The 21,656-nt window shown below is 43.2% G+C and overlaps 1 long non-coding RNA gene across 2 annotated transcripts; it reads right to left on the reverse strand.

Annotated features, from left to right (window-relative positions):
• Positions 1 to 2,121: 2,121 nt before the first annotated feature.
• On the reverse strand, positions 2,122 to 13,451 carry LOC147579946 (uncharacterized). Of its 2 annotated transcripts, none has more exons than XR_015251852.1 (3): positions 13,287 to 13,451; positions 4,369 to 4,623; positions 2,122 to 2,991 (listed from the first exon to the last, which is right to left on the reverse strand). It is a non-coding gene; the product is annotated as an uncharacterized LOC147579946 (long non-coding RNA). The 2 variants fall into 2 exon arrangements; XR_015251851.1 differs by lacking the exon at positions 13,287 to 13,451 and adding an exon at positions 5,469 to 5,648 and having other exon boundaries at positions 4,369 to 5,227.
• Between the last annotated feature and the right edge of the window lie 8,205 nt (positions 13,452 to 21,656).

Below are 21,656 nucleotides of genomic sequence, written 5' to 3' on the forward strand. Positions count from 1 at the left end.
AGTTATTTAAGTTCTCTGTACGTGAGTCTCCTCATTGTAAAATGGGAACAATAGTCTGATTTAAGTCCTAAGGTTTTCTAAGACTTCATTTGGCCCATATATGTAATGTACTTAGAACAGTGCCGGGTACAGAAAAAGAGCCATGAGCTCTTTTATGTATAAGCTAGTATTTCATTTTAGAAATAAGGCTAAACAACCATGAGGGCTGTTGCTACAAATCAGAATGTTGGGTGTCTTACAGAATTCCTGAGAAGGCTGCAATGTTAACAATGTTAACAGCTTCATAGCTAAGAACATCCAGAAGAATGCAAGTCTGGTCTGGTGACGACAGGCCCATTGCTGCAGCCAAGCACCAGAAGCTGTAGCTTATGACCCCAACACACCTGGCACTGGACACTGAAAGCCACCACTGGCACTGCTACCCCTGGTTCTCCTGGAACTTGATCTGACTGTGATAACCACCAGAGAGTGCATCTGATTGGTAAGCCTTGTGAAAATTAATAAAAGGAAACCCCAGTTAGAATGGATTTGGGAGGCCGGCGCGGGGCCCTCTCACTCTCAGCACTGGTCCATTACAAATCAAACACGAAGAGATGCACTTCTATGTGAGCGCTACTCTACTATCCCAGCGGGAGGAAGTAAAGTTTCTTCCTTACCCTGGCAACAGCCCCGCCAATGAGAGACAGTCACAGCTCAGCCAATGAGAAGCCACTATACTTAGATCTCTAGTTTACCCCAATAGATTTTTTGTTTGTACCAGCCTTCCCAACTACCCGCCTGTCCTGTGTAAAAGAGCTTTTTTCTCTATTGTTGTATGGGCTTTCCCAGCTTGCTTATCTCCGGTTGCAATTCTCTGCTATTCTTGGATAAACCCATTTTTGCTAGTAAAATAAACTGTTTTATTTTCAAGGTTAAAAGTTTATTTTCAAAGTGGCATCAATAACATGTCCATACCTGAGGTGCAAGAGAAAATGGGAGGTAAGTATCTGTACTTTTAACTTTGTAGAGGCAAGTGGGCTCTGTCTTCTACCCAGAGTCATGTGGAAGGGAATTCCCCAAGCAACCTGAAAGAATGATATGACTCCTCTACAGTAAAATAAGAATAACACTTGGATTAAGAACACGCCAAAAAAAAAAAAAAAAAAAAAGAGAGAGAGAGAGAAAGAAAGAAAGAACATTCAGGTGTGCCTGGATGGCTCAGTCAATTGAGCATTGGACTCTCAATTTCTGCTCGGCTCATGATCTCAGGGTCATGGGATCAAGCCCTGCATTGGCTCCAGGCTGAGTGTGGAGCCTCCTTGGGATTCTCTCTCTCTCTATTCCTCTGCCCGTCACCCGTGCTCATGTGCTCTCTTTCACTCCAAAAAAAAAAAAAAAAAAAAAAAAAGCATGTGAAGGATATACAGAACACCTGGGAGCAAATGCTCTGCAACTGTGGCCAAGTTAATTAAGCTCTAGGAGCCTCAGTTTCATTTGTAAATGGAGATAATAATAGTACCACTCTCAGTGCTGTCATGAAGATTAAATGATTTAATTCATTAAGTGAGTTAATTCAAGTGCTCAGTAAATGTTAGATATGAAAGGAATTAGTTTTCTTCTTTACATTCCACTCCTTCACTGCCCAATATCAACATACACCTTTTTTCCACATACTTGTAGTCCCCAAAGTGTTCTTACCTAACAAAATTAAAGTATCCTTATGGAAACAAAAATATATTCACTCCTTCTTTAAAGTCTCAGAGCCTAAACCATTGCCAGGTCCAGTTTTAAGTCCAGGATGTCTGGGAGATATCTATTTCTCTTTTGTTCCATCACAGCCCTTATTAATAGCCTATAGCATGCAAACTAAAATTTAAAGTTAACTGCCTCCCATTTGCCCTATATGTACCTGTAAGGGGAAAGTGGAGAAGAAAGGGAAATTGAAGTACATAAACATATCCATGACATAGCAGAGGAGAAAACACGTGTTCCTAAAATTGTTCTTACTTCTGCAATGTTGTATAAATACCATAGTTGGTATTTTTGATTTATTTCTTGTGTTCCCTTGGCTTTCTACCAGCATCTCAGCTGGATTTTTTCTTTTCTTTTCTTTCTTTTTTTTTTTTTTTTTTTTTTTTTGTGATGAAGTGAACCAGACCTTAATTTCTGCAGGATCCAAGCCTTTTAACCGTCCAGTTTCTGTCGAGTTACTGTAGCGTCGCACTGACTGGTACCATGGGCAGTGGCAGTGGCAGCACAGGAGGAAGCCCGCTGGTTCCCCTGAGCCCCACGGGTAGTCCTTCTCCCCTTCACCGTGAGCCAGGTGTGCCGATTGGATTATCTGGAAGCAGATACTGAGGTAGAGCCTGGGGTGCAAGGTGTTTGTTAGGGGATCAACACCCGTGATGTTAAGGGAGCAGAAGCAGAATTGAGCCCAAGAATCACACTGCAGCACAAACCTAATGCCAGCCTGGTGGGGAGCTCTGGAAAGAGCATTGCCACACAGCTCTGTCACCGGCTATTCCAGGAACAATGTGGCCACAGGCGAGCTGGCTCTCTGCTGATAGTTGGGAGGACCTGATAGTTGGAAGCTGTCTGCTAACTATACTGCTCCTAGCACGGTGGCAAGTTTTTCCTTCAGAGAAAGCCGGGGGGCTCATGTCCTTGTTTTCCACAGCAATTCCATTTCTCTTCAGGAGGCGGGCACAATCATCCCATAAATGTTATAAACGGTCTTTTTTTTTTTTTTTGGTCTGTTTGCTCAGTGGCATGTGGAAACCTCACCTTCCAATCCATTAGAGCCATTGTTGTGTCTGCTGGTAGAAGCATTCCTCCCCGTGGGCATGAGGCAAATCACTGAGCTTTGAAGATAGGCAATGAGAATTTTCCAGTTGGGTCATTGCGTGTAATGGTCAAAGGTGCCTCCTCGATCCCTTTGTCATTTGGAGCATACAGCTCCAATATTGTAGTTTTAGGAAAACAGATGGACGTGTTTACGTTATAGATGTGCTCCTAGAAAAAAAAAAAAATCTGTGTTTAAGCCAAATTGTGGCAAACTGAATTGTGTTTTAAAAACATTCAGGGAGCTTATAATGTACAGGAAATTGTTCTGCAAAAAGAATATTATTTTTATTAATCACCCTCTAACTTCCCTTTTCCATTTCTCTCTACCTCCAGCAAAAAGAATACATTTTTTTCAATTAACTTGTTTGATACTGAGTTTTAAAAATAATACACACCTGCACTGTTAACCACAATGTAATATCCCATAACGTTTCCTGGAAATAGTGGTTTCTTACTCCTAATGAGATAACTAGGGCTTATGAAATTATCCCAGCAGGAGGTAATAGAAATGTGAATGTTAAAACCTTTCCATTAACGAATGAGAAAAATTAAATAAAAGTTCCCATCAAAGGGCCCAAGCACTTAATCTCATTAAGAGACATTCACAGTAGCCTGAAGAGTTAAGTGGAGATATGTGCATGATGACAGTTGACTACCCTGGAAAATGGGGTATTTTGGAGCTTCAGGAGTAAAATGAGTAAATGTCTTAGAATCATTATGATTTGACTTGAATTTTAATATACTGTGGTTCTTAAACAGACCCTTTAAATTCCCCTTACCTTGGTAAGTTCTGTTTTTGCGATGTTCTGTAGTGTTTGTACATTAATTCAACACTTCAGACCAAGGGCTTATAAAATACTGCCCTTCCCCCACAATGCTCACGATCTCATGGGCATACAGAAAAGTAAATAAAAAATTATGATGGTGCCCTAATAGAGGTATGCACGAGATTGCCTGAAGGCGAGCCACGGAGGGTGGTCAGGAAAAGGGGCCCATGGACTTATCACTCAAGCCAGACTGTGAGGCTGTGTAGGAATTACCAAGAACATGCTTCATTTGTTCCTTCAACTGTAAGAATGCTCCTGCAGCTCATCCTGTGGGAAATAAGAGTTCAGCTGTCTTTCACCCCTACCTTGTTGCCTGCCACTCCCTCGAGAAGCTCCTACTATAATTTTGGTTAGATCAACTTCCGTATTTACATCATAGTCACAACATAAAGGCCATTCGTAGTTGAGCCGCTTGGCATATCAAAACTTTTCCTTATTATCTCTCTCTCCTCATTTGCTTGATTTTCAGCCGAAAATTCTGTTTGAGTCTCTGAATCTCCCCTCCACATGTGATATATCAGGTTTTGGATTGATTGCCTTTTCATCTCTCCTGGAGTCTTATGATCTGTTCCCAATCCAAACCAGTTGCCCTCCACGCCGGGGCCAGCAGCACAGATTGCAGCGGGCCACAAACTGGGATTTCCCGTCATGCCCATGCTGAGGGTTCCACGTTCTCTCTCCTGGGTTCCCTATGCCATTTCCTTCTCTCTTCACTTACCCCCTCATGTTGCAAGGCACATCTCCTGTCATCTCAAAAACATGTGTATAGGAAGTAAAATTGCTGAGATCTCTCACGCTTGGAGAGAGGACTGGGGAGCAAAAGTTGGATTACAGAGGAGCATGAGGACACTTTGGGGTGAGATGGATGTCTTCGTTATCTTGTTTGTAGTAATGGTTTCATAGTTGTACATATACAGGCAGAACTCATCAAATTGTGTGCTGTATATGTTATGTCAATTATATCTCAATCATGCTGCAAGAAAATAAAAAGCATATAAAATTCAAAAAACTTTAAACTTGTATTGTTAGCAAGTCTGTGACAAAACAGATGTTGTCCTGTTCCAGAGCGCAGGAGGGAATACTAATGTACAATCTCTGTGGAGAGGAATTTGACAATATCTAGCCAAACTGCAAATGTATTTAACCTTTGGCTCAGTAATTCCACTTCTAAGAATCTGTACCAAACATACACTGGCAGAAATGTGAAATGATGCCCACAAAACTCTTCATTGAAGCACTATTTTGAGCAGCAAAAGACTGGAATCAATCTAAATGTCCATCTGCAGAATATTGATAAATGATGGTACAGCTACATAATGAAGCACTACTCAGTAGTAAAGAAATCAAGAAAGTCTCACCATCTTGCCATGGAATGAACAGGATGTATTATGAAGTGAAGATATCAAGTTATGAAACACTGAGGATATTGTTACTTTTTGGTCCTGGAAATTCTCTATATCTTGATCTGGGTGGTAGCTACATAGGGTGTATGAATATGCAAAACTTCATTGAGCTGTGTACATTTAAGACTAGTGCACACTGCCATCTGTATATTAAAATCTCAATTTAAGGGGCGCCTGGGTGGCGCAGTCGGTTAAGCGTCCGACTTCAGCCAGGTCACGATCTCGCGGTCCGTGAGTTCGAGCCCCGCGTCGGGCTCTGGGCTGATGGCTCAGAGCCTGGAGCCTGTTTCCGATTCTGTGTCTCCCTCTCTCTCTGACCCTCCCCCGTTCATGCTCTGTCTCTCTCTGTCCCAAAAATAAATAAAAACGTTGAAAAAAAAATTTAAAAAAAAAAAAATCTCAATTTAAAATATACAAAAAAATAGATGAGAGCAGATTGAGTAGAGTGGGAGAAAAGGAAATGGAAACAGCAAGATTTTTGGCCACGAAGAGGAAGCACTAGCTGGAACAGAATAGAATGTTGAATATAATTTCCTCCTTCCCTCTGTCCCTCCTTCCTTCCTTCCTTCCTTCCTTCCTTCCTTCCTTCCTTCCTTCCTTCCTCCTTTCCTTGCTCCCCTCCTTCCTTCCTCCCTTCCTTCCTGTAATGGGAAAGACTCAAGCAAATGTAAAAGCTGATGGCTGATGAGCAAGACCAGTTGAAAAGTAAGACTGACTGTATATATGAAAAAGAAAGTAGGGGCACCTGGGTGGCTCAGTCAGTCCAAGTGTGGGACTCTTGATTTCGGCTCAGGTCGTGATCTCACAGTTGTGAGATGGAGCTCCGCGTTAGGCCTCATGCCGAGCGTGGAGCCTGTTTGAGATTCTCTCTCTCTCTCTGCCCCTCTGGCCCTCTCCCCTGCTCGCACTTTCTCTCTCAAAAAGAAAAAAAAAAGAAAGAAAGTATAATTGATAGCATAAGGTCCTTTGAAAGTTGGGAGGGTGTGGGAATGAAAGTACAGTGGAGGGATTGTCCTTTGATGGAGGAGAAACATATCCACCATCCCAACAGGGGAAAAGGAGTCTCGAATGAGGGCAGCTATAGGAGGTGCAGGACTGGGCACACCAGGCACACCGTGCTCTGTAAAGGAGCTACGCCGGTAGGGCATGCAGTGGGAATGGAGAGAGGTGGTTATACAATCCAGAAAGTAAGAAGAGTTTGAAGTAGTATCACAAGAAGGCGGGAGAGTAAGAAGTGTGCTGACAGGAAATACGGTGGGATTATCAGATATTAGGGGCCTATTTGGGGTTCATGGTCCTATAGCTTTCTCCAGCAGGGCTCAGAGGAAGCAGAAAGCTGGATTCATCCACAGTTGGGGTTTTCCAGCTGAGTACAAGTAAGAGATAAGGGGGTTTAGATAACTGGCCAAGCGTGACACTAAAATGATGAATCATTCAGTCTAAGGTGGATAAACAGGGAAGTAAAGAAATCAGAGGGCTGCTGATTAAAAATAAACAGAGGTGCTGGAAGGATTGGAGTTTCAGTTAGGTTGGAAGGTGGTTGCAGTGGGACTGGTTGAAAGCTGTGAGTCAGCGTTTCCCAGTGTGTGCTGAAGAGTTTTATCAGATAAATGGCTCAGGCACTGATAATGCATCATTAAGATTCTGAGATGTCTTACATCACAGAAACCTGTTTACCGTGTTTAACCAAGAACTCCCTGAACCCTTGAATTACTAAACCTTTCTCCGTGTAACATCTATTAACATTTTTCTAAGCCAGTGGCTCTTCCAAACATCCTTTAGCAAGGATGCTTTCTAGGTCCCATGCTGAAACTCTCACATTAATGGGATGAAGTGAATAATTCGCACAGCATATGATCATTGTTTTTATATCTGCCTTAATGTATTTCAATATGAAAAGATGATTTTCCTGTTGTAAGTATGTATAAGAGTACAACATATTTCTAAAAGGTTGAGAGGGCTGTGGCTCAGGAGGCAGTACTGTTGGGTTTATCTTATTCCACTGTGAAGGTAAATAAAAGACAACACTATTTGGGTGCCTGGGTGGTTCAGTTGGTTGAGTGACTGACTTTGGCTCAGGCTATGATCTCACGGTTTGTGGGTTCAAGCCCCACATCGGGCTCTGTGCTGAACGCTTGTTTGGAGCCTGGAGCCTTCTTCAGGCTGCTTCTTCTTCCTGTGTCTTCTCTGCCCCTCTCCCGCTTGTGCTCTGTCTCACTCTGTCTCTCAAAAATAAATAAATGTTAAAAGAAAAAAGACAACACTATTGTGTTGGATAATTAGAGTCCAGATTTAACCACTAAGATTACTATCTTGGTCTGTGTTAATAGACCTAATTTTGACCGTTAAGCAGCCTTCTGTTAAAACGAATTACATCCCAGCTGCAGAAAAGATATTGAATAAGAAAGATCCTGATGTTAATGTGTATTTCTATTCTTTAAACCTCATAATAAGATTTCTACCATATATAGTAAGAAGAATAAAGAATAGCCATTAAAATTTGATAAATAGAAAAGGTCTCCATTTTCCTTCACTTCATTTCTGTGACATTTAAGAACATTAAAGAAGGAGGTATCTGATGTAAACTGAGTTCATGTCTTTGCTCTCCATTCCTGAGGGAAGATTACTCTTGCCTACGTCACTGACATTAGCCTTGGCCAATGAAATGTGAGTGGAAGTGACAAGCATTACTTAAAAGTAGAAGCTTTAAGGGGCGCCTGGGTGGCGCAGTCGGTTAAGCGTCCGACTTCAGCCAGGTCACGATCTCACGCTCCGTGAGTTCGAGCCCCGCGTCAGGCTCTGGGCTGATGGCTCAGAGCCTGGAGCCTGTTTCCGATTCTGTGTCTCCCTCTCTCTCTGCCCCTCCCCCGTTCATGCTCTGACTCTCTCTGTCCCAAAAATAAATAAACGTTGAAAAAAAAAAAATTAAAAAAAAAAAAAAAAAAGTAGAAGCTTTAAGAGTCAGCGCATGGTTCAACAGGATCTATTTCCTTCTGCCACTAGGCCAGCAATGTTCCGGATACAGGCTGCTCTGCCAGCCTGTCTCCCTGAGTAAAGGTGACACAGCAGAGCTTCTGCTGACCCTAAAGGACATGTGACATCAGCAAGAAGTACCAAGATTCAAGGGTCGTTCATGACCACAGTATAACCCAGTTCGTGCTGACTGATACAGAAATCACATTCCCCACACTCTGTTCATTTCCCCAAACTGGCAACTGTTAGTGAACAGAGAGAGAAGCCATCACCAGAAGCATAAACTCCCTCCACACAATGTCTACAAGTGAGGTGGCACATGGGCTTCATTCCTCATGTCAACTCTACTGGACTCCTAACAATGGCCTGAATCAATTCCATAGAGAAGGACTCTGAAGCCGTGTCCTTTCCCAGCAGAAAAAAGGTTATCACATTTATCAGTATGTTTTGTAGTGGAAGGAAGAATAATAAGCTGTCCATCCCTCGCCTGTGAGTCACAGCCTACGTTCACCTTTATTTCTGTTTTTTTGTTTTTCTCATTTTGGGTGGGAAGCACTTTTTAATGCACTCAGATATAAATAGAAACTAGTTGACAAAAATATTTAGATCAATAAATAATTTCATTTCATTTACTGATGAAGGGAATAAAAAAATGTTCCTATCAGAGCTGGTCACAGAATTTCCCCTCAGCCAGAGAACTGTCTTTGTGAGAAACATCTCAAATGGGGCTTTTAGTTATCAGGATGGTCCTGTATAGGCCAAGTCTGGAGGGTTTGTGGAGAGAGGAAAATAGTTAAACTGTTTTGCTTCAGAAACGCACAGTAATTTTTGGAGTTATAACTGGATGAAACAGGAAGAAGCAAGGAGAGGTCCAAGAAGAACGTCAGAAGGGATCCAGCAACATGGCAGGAGGCTGGGGGAAGAGGACCCCAGGAAGTTCCCCAGAGGATGGAATGGCTGAGGAACTTTTAAAACCAAGATGGTTAAGGAGTGCCTGGGTGGCTGAGTCGGTTAGGCATCCTACTCTTGATTTCAGCTCAGGTCATGATCTCACAGTCATGGGGTCATGGGATCAAGCCCTGCATTGGGCTCTGCATTGATGGCACAGAGCCTGCTTGGGATTCTCTCTCCCCCTCTCAGCCCCTTCCCCGCTCACGTTCTCCTCACTCTCTCTTCTCTCTCACACACAAGCATTAAAAAAACCAAAACCTGAGATGATTAAATATTCAGTTGGGAGTGTTTTGCCTTTCCATTCTGTCAGGTAACACCCCTGGCCCTGACACACACACACACTGTTATGGATTGAACTGTATCTCCTCCAAATTCACATGCTCAAGTCCTAACACCTCTGACCTCAGAATGTGACCTTATTTGGAAATAGGGTTGTAGCAACGAAGACAAGGTTACACTGGAAAAGGGTGGGCTCCTGTTCACATATGACTAGTGTCCTTCTAAAAAAGAAGAAATTTGGCTACAGACCCACACACAGGGAAAACACTCTGTGTAGAGAGGAATTATATTGCCATAAACCAAGGAACTACCAGAAGCTAAGAGAGAGGCTGCAAATGAATCCTTCCCTCCTGCCTTCAGAGGAAGCATGGACCTGCTGACCCCTTGGCCTCAGACTTCTGGCTTCTAGACCTGTGGGACAATAAGTTGCTTTTTAGCCCATTCTGTGTTACTTCGTTATAACAGCCCTAGGAAACCACGTGCACAGGCATGCGTGTACACACACACACACACACACACACACACACGCATTCCATGGCCCAAATCCTCAGTGAAGTCTGAAGCACACACAGCCACAAATAGTGGCATAATGGGGCCTGAGGGTTTGTTAGGAGTCCAGTGAGCAGATACTATCTGCAGAAGGAACAGGGTGTGCAGGAAGCAGAACACAGAGGCCAAGAAAGCAGTGCAGAGACTAGTGGCAGAGGGAACACAGACTCCTTCTATACACCTCACCAGCTAGAATTCTCAGAGCTATTGGAAAGTATCTGGGCATAAGGGCTGGGCATTTGAGACAATTTTTACTAAATCACAAAGGACCAGAGGAGCTCAGCAAGCTGGGGAAGTTAGAAACATCTAGTGGCTGACATCTGGCTCACACGACTAATGATGTCAAGTGGGTGTCTCTGGTTCACCGTCAGTGAGTAGCATAAAAGTCACGGGTGATTGAAAGAAAGTGGCTCATTGCACCATCCCTGAAAAAGAAAGCAGCCCCTGCCACAGTCCAGGCTGCCCTGTCCTTGGCCTAATGCTCATTATCTCCTGTGCAGCGATAACAAGTTTGCTGCTTTGTGGGCTTTAGAGGTAAGGGGGAGAGATGAGCTTGGTTTAATGCCTGCTGACTCATAAGACACAGGGGCCCTGCCCTGCCTCTGATGCAACGTGTGCACTTGATTTGGGGACGATTTCCATTTCTTCCCTAGCAGGGAGAGGTTGCTAAGGAAGGCCAGCTAAGCATCAGAGATGGAGACCTAAGAACCCTGTCTCTGCCACCAGGGAGGATGTGAAAGAAGGAGCAGGTACATTCCCTGCTAGGTTTTAGCTCCCCTTCTAGCTCCTCTCCAGGCCAGCAAGCTGCTGAAAAGCATTAGAGCTGCTGCTGATTCCTATCAGACAGGAATTACACCGAGCACAGCCAGCCTTAACGAAAGGCTGCTCATCCTACGTTAGGCATTAATTGTATGCAAAGGTGAGTCAACAACTTTGCCTTCTGCTCCTCAGGCAGAGTGCAATCCAGAAGGGACGGAAACAAGGAGATACAGGACAAGGTTAAATAAAACTCAGGCCAAACTGGGCGAACATGACATGGTACAGGCATTCAGAAGAAAAACTCTCTTCACTGTGTCTTGGGAGATCAAGGAGGGCTCCACATAGAAGGTGGCCTCTGAAGGGTAGGAAGAATTTCCAGGGCAGAAAATCTGGAAATGATATTTCCAGCTGAGGGAATGGTAAGAGCAATGATAACCCAGTGCTTAGAGCCTGGAAGAAAGAATAGTTTGGAAACTAAAGATAGGGAGTTTTGTTTTGTTTTATATTTTGCTCCTTTTTTGGGGGGGGGGGTTAATTCCATGCTCAGGAATTGCACTTTATTCTGTCCCCAGTGAGGAAAGTAATGCAGATTTTATAAGGTAATCTGTGTTCTAGAAATGTGTCTGCAATTTACAGATGCAATCAATAATTAACGCCCCCATTGTATGCCCAGCATTCTGCCAGGCACCGCGAGGCCAAAAGGAAAACTGAACTCCCTACTCTAAGAGGCTATATAGTCAATGAAAGAGAGAATGCACAGACCCAGAATCAGAAAGAAAGCTGGGAGCAACACCACAGAAGCAAACTGGCTGCAGGAACTCAGTGATGGAAAGCAGACCAGGAGAGGCTTAGTGATGTGGGGCTGAGCCACGAGCAAAGTTTAGGATTGAATTGCAGAGAGAAGGGAGAAGTACCTCCTGGGAGTGAGCAGGAGAAAGGTGGGACAAATGCAGCATGAAGAGAGGTGGGGTTAGAGTGGTGGGTCTTGGGTCCTGAGGATATCGGCCTGGGTCTGGAAACTAGAGAGCTGGAACAGGGGTCCTAGCATCACAGGTATTGCAGTACCACCGTGATGCTGTATCCAGGCCATTTCTTTTCCCTGAACCAACATAGAGATCAAGGCTACATAAGAGGACCCATTTTATTCATCCTTTCCCATACAATGACACCTAGAGATGCAACCAGACAACTGCAGACTGTAACCTGATGCTAAAACACACTTTAGTTTCCTTTGGGAAACAGCCCAAGTTTATCAGCCTAGAAAATTCTCAAACATTCTTGAAGCCGATGTCCAGGAAGTGCTAGGTCAGTGCCTGGGCTCTAGGAGGGACCAGGGGAGACATGATGATCCAAAATCATCTCACAAAGTGAAAAGGCAGCATGCATCAGGGAAATCCTGCACATATGCCAGAAACTGAATTCTACCATTTTAGTAGCTGACAAAAAATAATCTCCTACGTAGGAGGCAGTGTGGTATCTGGGAAAGTCCCAAGGTTGAATCCTGGCAGCACCACTCACCGTGTGACCTAATTGCTTTGAGCTTTCATTTTATCATCTGTAAAAAGAGGATAATAGCACCTGCCTCATGGTTCTGACATGAAGAAGAGATGAGATAACATAGGCAAAGCGCCTCGCACGACAAGTAAGCCCTGGGTAAAGGCTGGTTCCTCTTCTTCCCCTTTCATTTGTTCCGGATTCTAAAGCCAGATGAAGAGAGTCAGTGTGATTTGGGGAAACTATTGAAAAGAATATGATGCTAATGAGGGTTGAAGGTTCAGACCACATTAAAGGTCTCCAGGGCACTGGCAATGTCCAACTTCTGACATGACTGGAAGATCTGTTCCAGATGTCACAGCTTGATCAATGCTGCCTCTACATCACCCTTAGCATCAAATGTTAAGACAGGATCTGTAACAGAATGCTGGAGTGAGGCCAGCGCGGTGGCCCTGAAACCCTGCCTCCTGTGCCCAGCTCAGGCAGAACAGGAGCCAAGAAGAGGTGACTAAGGGTACTGAAGCTGTTTCTAAAGGCATAGCTCACATAGGAGGAATAGGGCAGAGAAGGCAAAAGAAAGGTTCCCTAAGATTCCAGGAAAGAAAGTCGTCTACATGGAGCACTGCTTGACTGCCAGAAAGCCAGGACAAGTTAATAATCCAACTTGACAGGCAGCCGAAAGACTTAGGATAGCTCATTTAAAGTGTGGGTGTTCGGCATCCCCAGAAGACAAAGATGCATAAACAATAGCACGTAAAATATGAATCAAGCTACTTAGCAGGAGTCAGATTGAGAATCTGCTGATTGCCAAGTGTCTTAGATTCCTACAAGATACTTTCCCTCTGTCCCTTCTCTTCATTCCCACTGCCCTTGCGCTAATTCAGGCCCACATTACCTCCTGCCAGCTCAGGGACACCTTGATTCTCTAAATATACAGCACTCATCAAGTTCCTTATTGCTCATCAAGGAAAATCTATCTAGATTTCCTAACCTGACATTCAAAGCCTCCATCATGTGACCTTCGCCTCAGAAAGCTAGCTCCCTTTCAGGGTCCTTGTGCTTCAGGCAAACCAAAACAGACACTCAAACCTCCGTATTTTTTCGTTTTGCTGTCTTTGCTCGAGCCAGCGTTTCGGAGCAGTTCTCACACACCCTCACATCCCCAGGGCTGCCATAACAAATTACCACACACTGAGTGGCTTAAAACAATAGAAATTAATTTTCTCACGGTCCTGGAAGCCACAAGTCCAAAACCAAGGTGCTGGCAAGGTTGGTTCTTACAGGAGGCTCTGAGAGAGAATCTGTTCCCTGCCTCACTCGTAGTTTTCGATGCCTGCCCGTATCCTTGGCGTTTCTCAGCTTAGAGCTGTCAATCTCTGCCCTCCAGCTTCATGTGGCCTTCTCTTTGTGTGTCTGACCCTGGCATCTCCCTCTGTCCTTCTTTTATAAGGACACCTATCATTGGCTTTAGGCCCCACCCTCAGTCCAGGGTGACCTCATTTTGAGTTCCTTAACATAATTACATCTACAATAACTTTTTCAAATAAGGTCACATTCACAGGTTTGGGGAGGGCGTGTCTTTTGGAGGGGCCACAATTCAACGCCCTACACCCTTCAAGACTTTGTTTCTCCTACCTCCTCTGGAAGTATGCCCTGATGCCCATGCACAGGAAGTGATCTTTCCCTCCCATAAACTGCCAGGACATTGAACTGAATTCTGCTTGGTGTTATTGTGTGTTTGTATGTAGGGCTCACCTTTGAGTGTGTTCCCTAACCTCCCCAGGCCTCAGTCCCCTCATCTTTGAAACTGAGATGATCATTACACCTACTTACAGCATTGTTTTGATAAAAAAGGGGTTTCAAGGAACTTGAAGAGTACCTGGGCTAAGTAAATCATCACTGAGTGCCGTTATTATCACTATCCTTATTATTATTATTGCTATCGTCTTCCTTACCATGTTGTAAGTTGCTTATAAAGACTGGCATCTCTGGGGCACCTGGGTGGTTCAGTCAGTTAAGCGTCCAACTCTTGGTTTCAGCTCAGGTCATAATCTCACAGTTCGGGGGTTTGAGCCCCACATCGGGCTCTGTGGTGACAGCACGAAGCCTACTTGGGATTCTGTCTCCTTCTCCCTCTTCTCCTCGCCTGCTCAATCTCTATCTCACTCTCTGTCTCAAAAATGAATAAATAAACATTAAAAAGAAAAAAGACTGAAATCTCTGCATCGTTTATGGTGTCTAAGGAGGGCCTTGCACAGAGTATTGGATGAGTGACCATGGTATGGGGGGATGACAGATAACTTGTCTTGAAATAAAATGCTCAACGCAGACACCTGTCTGGAAATGTTCCAAAGGGAATGAGTCCCCTGCCCAATTCTCTGTCAGCAGTGGTATCGTCCCCAAAGACAGAGAGTCTCTTCTTGGTCACTGCTAAGACATTTCTGCCAACAGTTACTGCCTCAGACTTACACGAAGCACAACTTGCAGAGACACCACTCAGTGGCCTTTCTGAGGAAGCACAGCATATCCAAAGGAGAATTCATTTTCACAAGGAACATCGTTTGCAGATTTGTCATCATGGTAATTATATTTTATTATTCCCATTATACCTCTTAGCATTAACTTCACTCTGAAATAGAAAGAAAAAAACGGTGGAGGAGGGGCTGACTCCTGGTTTAAGGGAAGAGTGACTCAGTGGCCCTAGGGAGCCTTCTCTCAGGAACTGGGTAGGTGTGCTGACTCACCTCAGCCTCCAGCTTGCTCCCAAAGGTTGCTCCCCTCGAGAGCCTCTCAGGGGCTGTGGAAACTTTCAGTGCAACTGCACCCACAGCATTCTCTCCCCCACATAATCCCAGGGGCTACCTTATAAAGTTGCCTCCTAAAGTCTCTTGACGTATGGTTCTGACTTTTGTTTTAGAATCCTCTGAAGTTTTCCAGAAGAGTTTCACTATTACAAATGAGGGCTAAAAGTCACCCCCACGTGGCTGCAGATAATATTCCAGCAACCCCACCACACTGACCGGGCACTGTACTCCGTGCTCTACTGATTATCTCTCATGTAATACTTACCATGACTTTAGTGTTAGCTCCATTTCACAGGAGGAGAAAGTGATGTTAACAGATGTCAAGTAACCTGCCTAGACTCACAATCCTTGTGCATGATTAAGCAAAGATCTGAACAAAGTTCTAACTCTCAAATTCTGGCTCTTAACACACTGTACTCCCTGCCTCCTAATATGCATCTGCTCAACAGGAAAGGCAGATTTTCTCTCTCCACAACTGCAAAAATGAGGCCCACTTGACACGGAAGTACTGAAGAAAATAACAGTCTCCTTGCATTTCCCAGGTTAGAAACATAGAGGCCGAGCATTCACAGATGAGCAAACAGCCGCGATCTCAGAAGTTTACTTTTTTACCTAATAAATGCAAACGTGTTCCAAGTTTCCTGAGAATGCCTATCAGAATTAAGATTTTAAATGTTAATTCTCGGGGTGGGGAAGACAGTATTGGAAATTCACTCCCAACTTGACTCTAATTATGTAGTATACAAGTGCAGGCACGTACAAAGTTTAGTTCAGTGAGAAGACTGAAGCCGAAATCCGTATATGTACTTTGCTGAGCAAATTCTGTAAACCCTGAGCTGCTGTGCATGGCAGGGGGCCGGCAGTTGTCCTCTGGGATGGGACTGCCCTGGATGAATTCAGTTTGACAAATGGTAAAGCAACTCTCTCCTGCCCAGACTCAGTGCTGATGGACTCCGTTCCATTTTCATGGAACAACTGCCAAAAGTGTGCCCATAAATAATCCTTCTTATTTACAATATGCTTTTAAAAATAACGTGTTCTTTATTGTAGAAACCCTCTCACGGTAGATGTCCATACAGAGAGAAAAGAATAAGGATTCATCAAAACGAGAAAAGGAACTTGTGAAATTTTAACTCTTGGCTTTAATTTTACATGAGATCGAGCCATTTTCCTGGGAAAATGACAATACAGCAGGTCTCTTTTACATTCGGTGCACAGTACCACCTGAGAAGAAATGCACGAGTGTCATTAAGGGGGAACAGTGGTGACGTTATCATTCAAGATTTTCAGGGGACTGAGAACGGTGAGCTGCGGCTGGGGTGACTAAGAAGGCTGTTTGTGACAATGCTTCATCACCTCCTTGATTAAGCCATCACACAGGCTCCTTCCCAAACGCTGGCATTGATGCTGCGTATCCAATGAGAAGGGGAAGGCTGGGTTATTGTGGGATCTTTTTATTTCAAATGATGACCGAAAGGATAAAAAGTCACTAAGTTTTGACCTCAAAATGACCTTAAGCAATGCTCTGGTGCACTTTCACATTCTCGTGTATAACATCCCTGCCAGGAAACTTACAGCTCAATGTAGAGATTAATTGCAATGAACCTCTACAGCTCCTAAGACAAAAAGAAGGCTGCATCTAGAAAAATTGCCACAGATCAAAAATGTTCTCTCCTAACATGGCTTCAAGAAACCTAAAAACATTTATGAAAATCCTTGTTTCTCAGATTTTTCCTAGGTAGCAAAATTGCTTCTCACATACAACACCCATCAAGATAGCATGAATGTGGATTACTGTACAAGCACTTTCGGTTGGTTTAGCCACAGTTAGGTTGAATCTCCTTGTATAAATATGTGCAAATGCATTTGCGTTAATTGGTACAGTGACTAATCCTATATTTTGGAAGTATCCCTTGGTCTTCTGCCACAGAGACATATCCACTTTTTATTTTAACAGCTAGGGGATGCATGGACCCCTTTTGTTACCTGATTCCAAAAGTTGTTTGCTCCCCAACCAGAAGATATCTACGGAGAGAAAAGAACGCCCCCTAGTGAAACAATGTTTCCCAACATCCCTTCAGCCCTGAAATTCCATCTTCTTCCTGTCAGAGAATAAATAATCTGGCCCCAATAGGGGCGATTGCATTGTATTTTTTTTTTAATTTTTTTTAACGTTTATTTATTTTTGAGACAGAGAGAGACAGAGCATGAACGGGAGAGGGGCAGAGAAAGAGAGGGAGACACAGAATCGGAAGCAGGCTCCAGGCTCTGAGCCATCAGCCCAGAGCCCCACGTGGGGCTCAAACCCACGGACCGCGAGATCGTGACCTGAGCTGAAGTCGGACGCTTAACCGACTGAGCCACCCAGGCGCCCCTGCATTGTATTTTTTTATGTTTATTTATTTATTTTGAGAGAGAGAGAGAGGATGAGCGGAGAAGGGGCAGAGAGAGATGGAGACAGAGAATCCCAAAGCAGGATCCATCCAACCTGTCAGCACAGAGCACTGCACAGGGCTCCAACTCACAAACTGTGAGATCATGACCTGAGCTGAAACCAAGAGTCAGACGATTTTACCCACCGAGTCACCCAGGCACCCAAAAGGGCAATTGCATTTTAGAGGCCCAGTGCTCTTGATTGTTTGAGAGATGAGATGAATTTATTGGCTCCAAAATGTTTTTAAATTCCAAAATTAAATTAGTAAATCTGATTAAATGTCTGCAAAATGGGACATATCAACTGGTCATAAGCAACTCAACTCTTAGAGATTTATAAATTACATTTAATGTGGGATATTGGTTCATTTTAATATTTTCAATGATGAAGGACAGGGCCTATTAAAATAAGAGTTAAAGGCCTACTCTCCAGAGTTGACCTCTCTTAAATATTCTTCATAGCTATTGGCATGAGCCATCTAAGTCTTGACATTACTCTCTTGAAGACGTTAAAAACAATACTTTAGTGGCCCCTGGGTGGCTCAGTCAGTTAAGCCTCCAACTTCAGCGCAGGTCATGATAACACAGTTCGTGGGTTCGAGCCCCTCATCAGACTCTGTGCTGACAGCTCGGAGCCTAGAGCCTGCTTCAGATTTTGTGTCTTCCTCTCTCTCCACACCTCCCCCACTCACACTCTTTCTCTCTTAAAAATAAATAAACATTAAACAAATTTTTTTTAAAAACAATAATTCAGGGGTGCCTGTTTGGCTCAGTCAGTTGGATGACCAACTCTTAATTTCAGCTCAGGTCATGATCTCGCGGTTCGTGAGTTCAAGCCCTTCATCAGGCTCTGCCGTGACATTTGGAGCCTACTTGCAATTCTCCTTCTGTCTCTGCCCCTCCCACGCAGTCTCTCTCTCTCTCTCTCTCTCAAAATAAACTTAAAAAAATTAAAACAAACAACAACAAAACAGTATTTTATACTTTCTGAGAGCTTGCTAAAAGCTTACACATACTCCCATTAATTCATTTAATGTTCACAACAGTAAATTAAGAAAGAATAACTTGAATAAGGTTATTTTGTTTTCCTTTATCTTTTTTTGCCAAAGTAAAAAATATAAAAATCTGAAGAAAAAAATCAGAATCAAGCTGATCAACAAACACAGTTCAAATGAAACAAACTACTAATTTGAAATGGCATATGTAGACTTTGGTGGGGAACAACACATAGCATGAGGCTCAAGAGTCAAATACTCTGAATAGAGCTGTGTTATCAGGGACAAGTTACCTCCCCTCTCTGTGCCTCTGTATCTTCAACTGTAAGTGGGGATAAAAGAGTACTTACCTAAAAAGAGTGTGGTAATGTTTAAATGTGTTCATGTCTGAAACACTAAGAATAGTGTTTGGCACATAATAAGAGTTCAGTGAGTGCTAGCATTTAATTATTATTTAATCAAACCATATCAATCTTTGATTCTCAGAAATACAATTTAAGATTTTGGATAAATTAACTCTCAATGAAACAACTAAAAACATCCACCCAACAGTCATGCCTGTTTTATTCTGAAACTTTATTCAGAAGCAATTTCAAACTTAGAACAAGTTACAAAAATAAAAGTAGTACAAGAACACTCATGTACTTCTTACCCAAATTTGCTTATTGTTAACATTGTATTCGTTTGCTTTACCATTTACCACTGCAGATCACTACAAATCTGTGTCCCTACTTCTTATTTATAATTTATGATGTATCACAAGTTTTGTGGCTTAAAACAACACCATGCATAAGTCCACGGTTGTATAGCTCAGAAGTCTGGGCCCAGCATCACTGGATTCTCTGCTCAGGGCTTCCAGGGCTGAAATGAAGATATTGACCAGGCTGAATTCCTTTCAGGGATTCCTTTCTTTCTTGTTGGCCAAATTCAGTTCCTTGCAGCCAGAGGAGGAGATCTCTATTTCCTTGCTGGCTGTCAACTCTGGGCCACTCTCAGTTCATACAGGTCACCCACCTTCATTGAGACATATCTCCAGTCATCTCCAGAGCCAGAAACGGAGAACCTCCCTCACAGTAAAGCCTTCTCAAGCTTTGAGTCTCCCACACTCCTAGTTCCTTATACAGTCTCACCTGATTGGGACAGGCTCACCCAGGATAGTCTTTCTTCAAGTTGACTGATTTAGGACCTTAATTAGATCTGCAAAATCCCTTCACAGTGGCACAGTAGGTTGGTGTTTGAATAACTGGGAGAAACTGTATGCATCAGGGGGTGGGAATTTGGGGAGCCATCTCAGAAGTCTGCCTACCACATATGATGAGACCCTTTATAATTCTATGTATTAGTTTGCTACGGCTGTCATAGCAAAATAGCACCAACTGAGTGGCTTAAACAACAGAAATCAACTCTCCCACAGTTCTGGAAGCTGGATATCCAAGATCAAGGTGTCAGCATGTTTGGTTTCCTGAGGCCTCTCTCTTCAGCTTGTAGATAGCTGCCTTCTCAACATGTCCTCACATGGCATTTTTCTCTGTGCACATGCATCCCTGGTGTCTCTCTTCTTATAAGGACAACAGTCATGTTGGATTAGGGCTTTGACATATGACTCTGAGGGAGAACACAATTCATTACATAAGAGTCTGATAACAAAACCAAGAGCTAATATTTCAGCTACAAGGCAGGTATCGTGCCAAACATTTTTTGTAGGCATAATTGTAACAAAATTACATGCCATTATAAACCATTATATAAAATTCAACTTTATCAAAACGTTTCCTATATTCTTGATTAGAAATTCCGTAAGATTTCTATTGTGATCTGATAGAGCCATAATGTGCTTCGCATGCTCCATTTTTTTTTTCAATATATGAAATATATTGTCAAATTGGTTTCCATACAACACCCAGTGCTCATCCCAAAAGGTGCCCTCCTCAATACCCATCACCCACCCTCCCCTCCCTCCCTACCACCCCCCATCAACCCTCAGTTTGTTCTCAGTTTTTTTTTTTTTCAATGTTTATTTATTTTTTTGGGGACAGAGAGAGACAGAGCATGAACGGGGGAGGGTCAGAGAGAGAGGGAGACACAGAATTGGAAACAGGCTCCAGGCTCTGAGCCATCCGCCCAGAGCCCGACGCGGGGCTCGAACTCACGGACCGCGAGATCGTGACCTGGCTGAAGTCGGACGCCCAACCGACTGCGCCACCCAGGCGCCCCTGTTCTCAGTTTTTAAGAGTCTCTTATGCTTTGGCTCTCTCCCACTCTAACCTCTTTTTTTTTTTTTTTTCCTTCCCCTCCTCCATGGGTTTCTGTTAAGTTTCTCAGGATCCACATAAGAGTGAACACATATGGTATCTGTCTTTCTCTGTATGGCTTATTTCACTTAGCATCACACTCTCCAGTTCCATCCACGTTGCTACAAAGGGCCATATTTCGTTCTTTCTCATTGCCACGTAGTACTCCATTGTGTATATAAACCACAATTTCTTTATCCATCATCAGTTGATGGACATTTAGGCTCTTTCCATAATTTGGCTATTGTTGAGAGTGCTGCTATAAATATTGGGGTACAAGTTCACATGCTCCATTTTGAAGGCAGTTTCATTCACCAATGAATTTTGTTGATCATCTATGAGCTTGGTACAGATACACAAAGATGAGCAATTAAAATTCCTGCTCTCAGAGAGTATAGTCGAACAGGAAAGACATATTTTATGTGTGTCTCCTGCACATTTTGAAATATCTTACATAGAAAGTGTCAATTATATTTATAGAACCATCCTACACATGAAGTTCTTATGAAAGCTGAAGCATTGAAGATTAATGATGTCAAGAAAGGAAACTCTGGAGGGGGCGCCTGGGTGGCACAGTCGGGGCTTCTGACTCTTGACTTCCGCTTAGGTCATGATCTCGTGGTTGGTGAGTTAGAGCCCCACATTGGGCTCCTTACTGGCAGTGAGGAGCCTGCTTGAGATTCTCTCTCTCTCTCTCTCTCTCTCTCTCTTCTCTCTCTCAAAATAAATAAATAAACTTAGAAAGGAAAATCCGAATATTTGATTTTTGTATTATTTTCTTGAGCTGCCTCAAACTACAGCAGCAATTCAAGTGTATGTAGCTTTATTTTTTAATTCCAGTAGAGTTGACACACAGTGTTGCATTAGTTTCAAACTGTATGTAGTTGTAGGCTGAATTCTGTGAGTGGAGAAAAAAACACCTGGGATTTGAGGGTGAAAAGCAATCATAACATAAAAGTACTGCACCTGATTGGGTAAGGGTGTTTGAAATTTCACTTGCTCTGTTCGGGAGAGAAAAAGACATCCCTTGAAAAGAGGGGTGGGGATATCCTTTGTTTTCTCATTGGCCAACGTG

Source organism: Puma concolor, chromosome B3, assembly GCF_028749965.1.
Source record: "Puma concolor isolate L17-30 chromosome B3, mPumCon1.1.hap2, whole genome shotgun sequence".
In the NCBI taxonomy this organism is placed as follows: domain Eukaryota; kingdom Metazoa; phylum Chordata; class Mammalia; order Carnivora; family Felidae; genus Puma; species Puma concolor.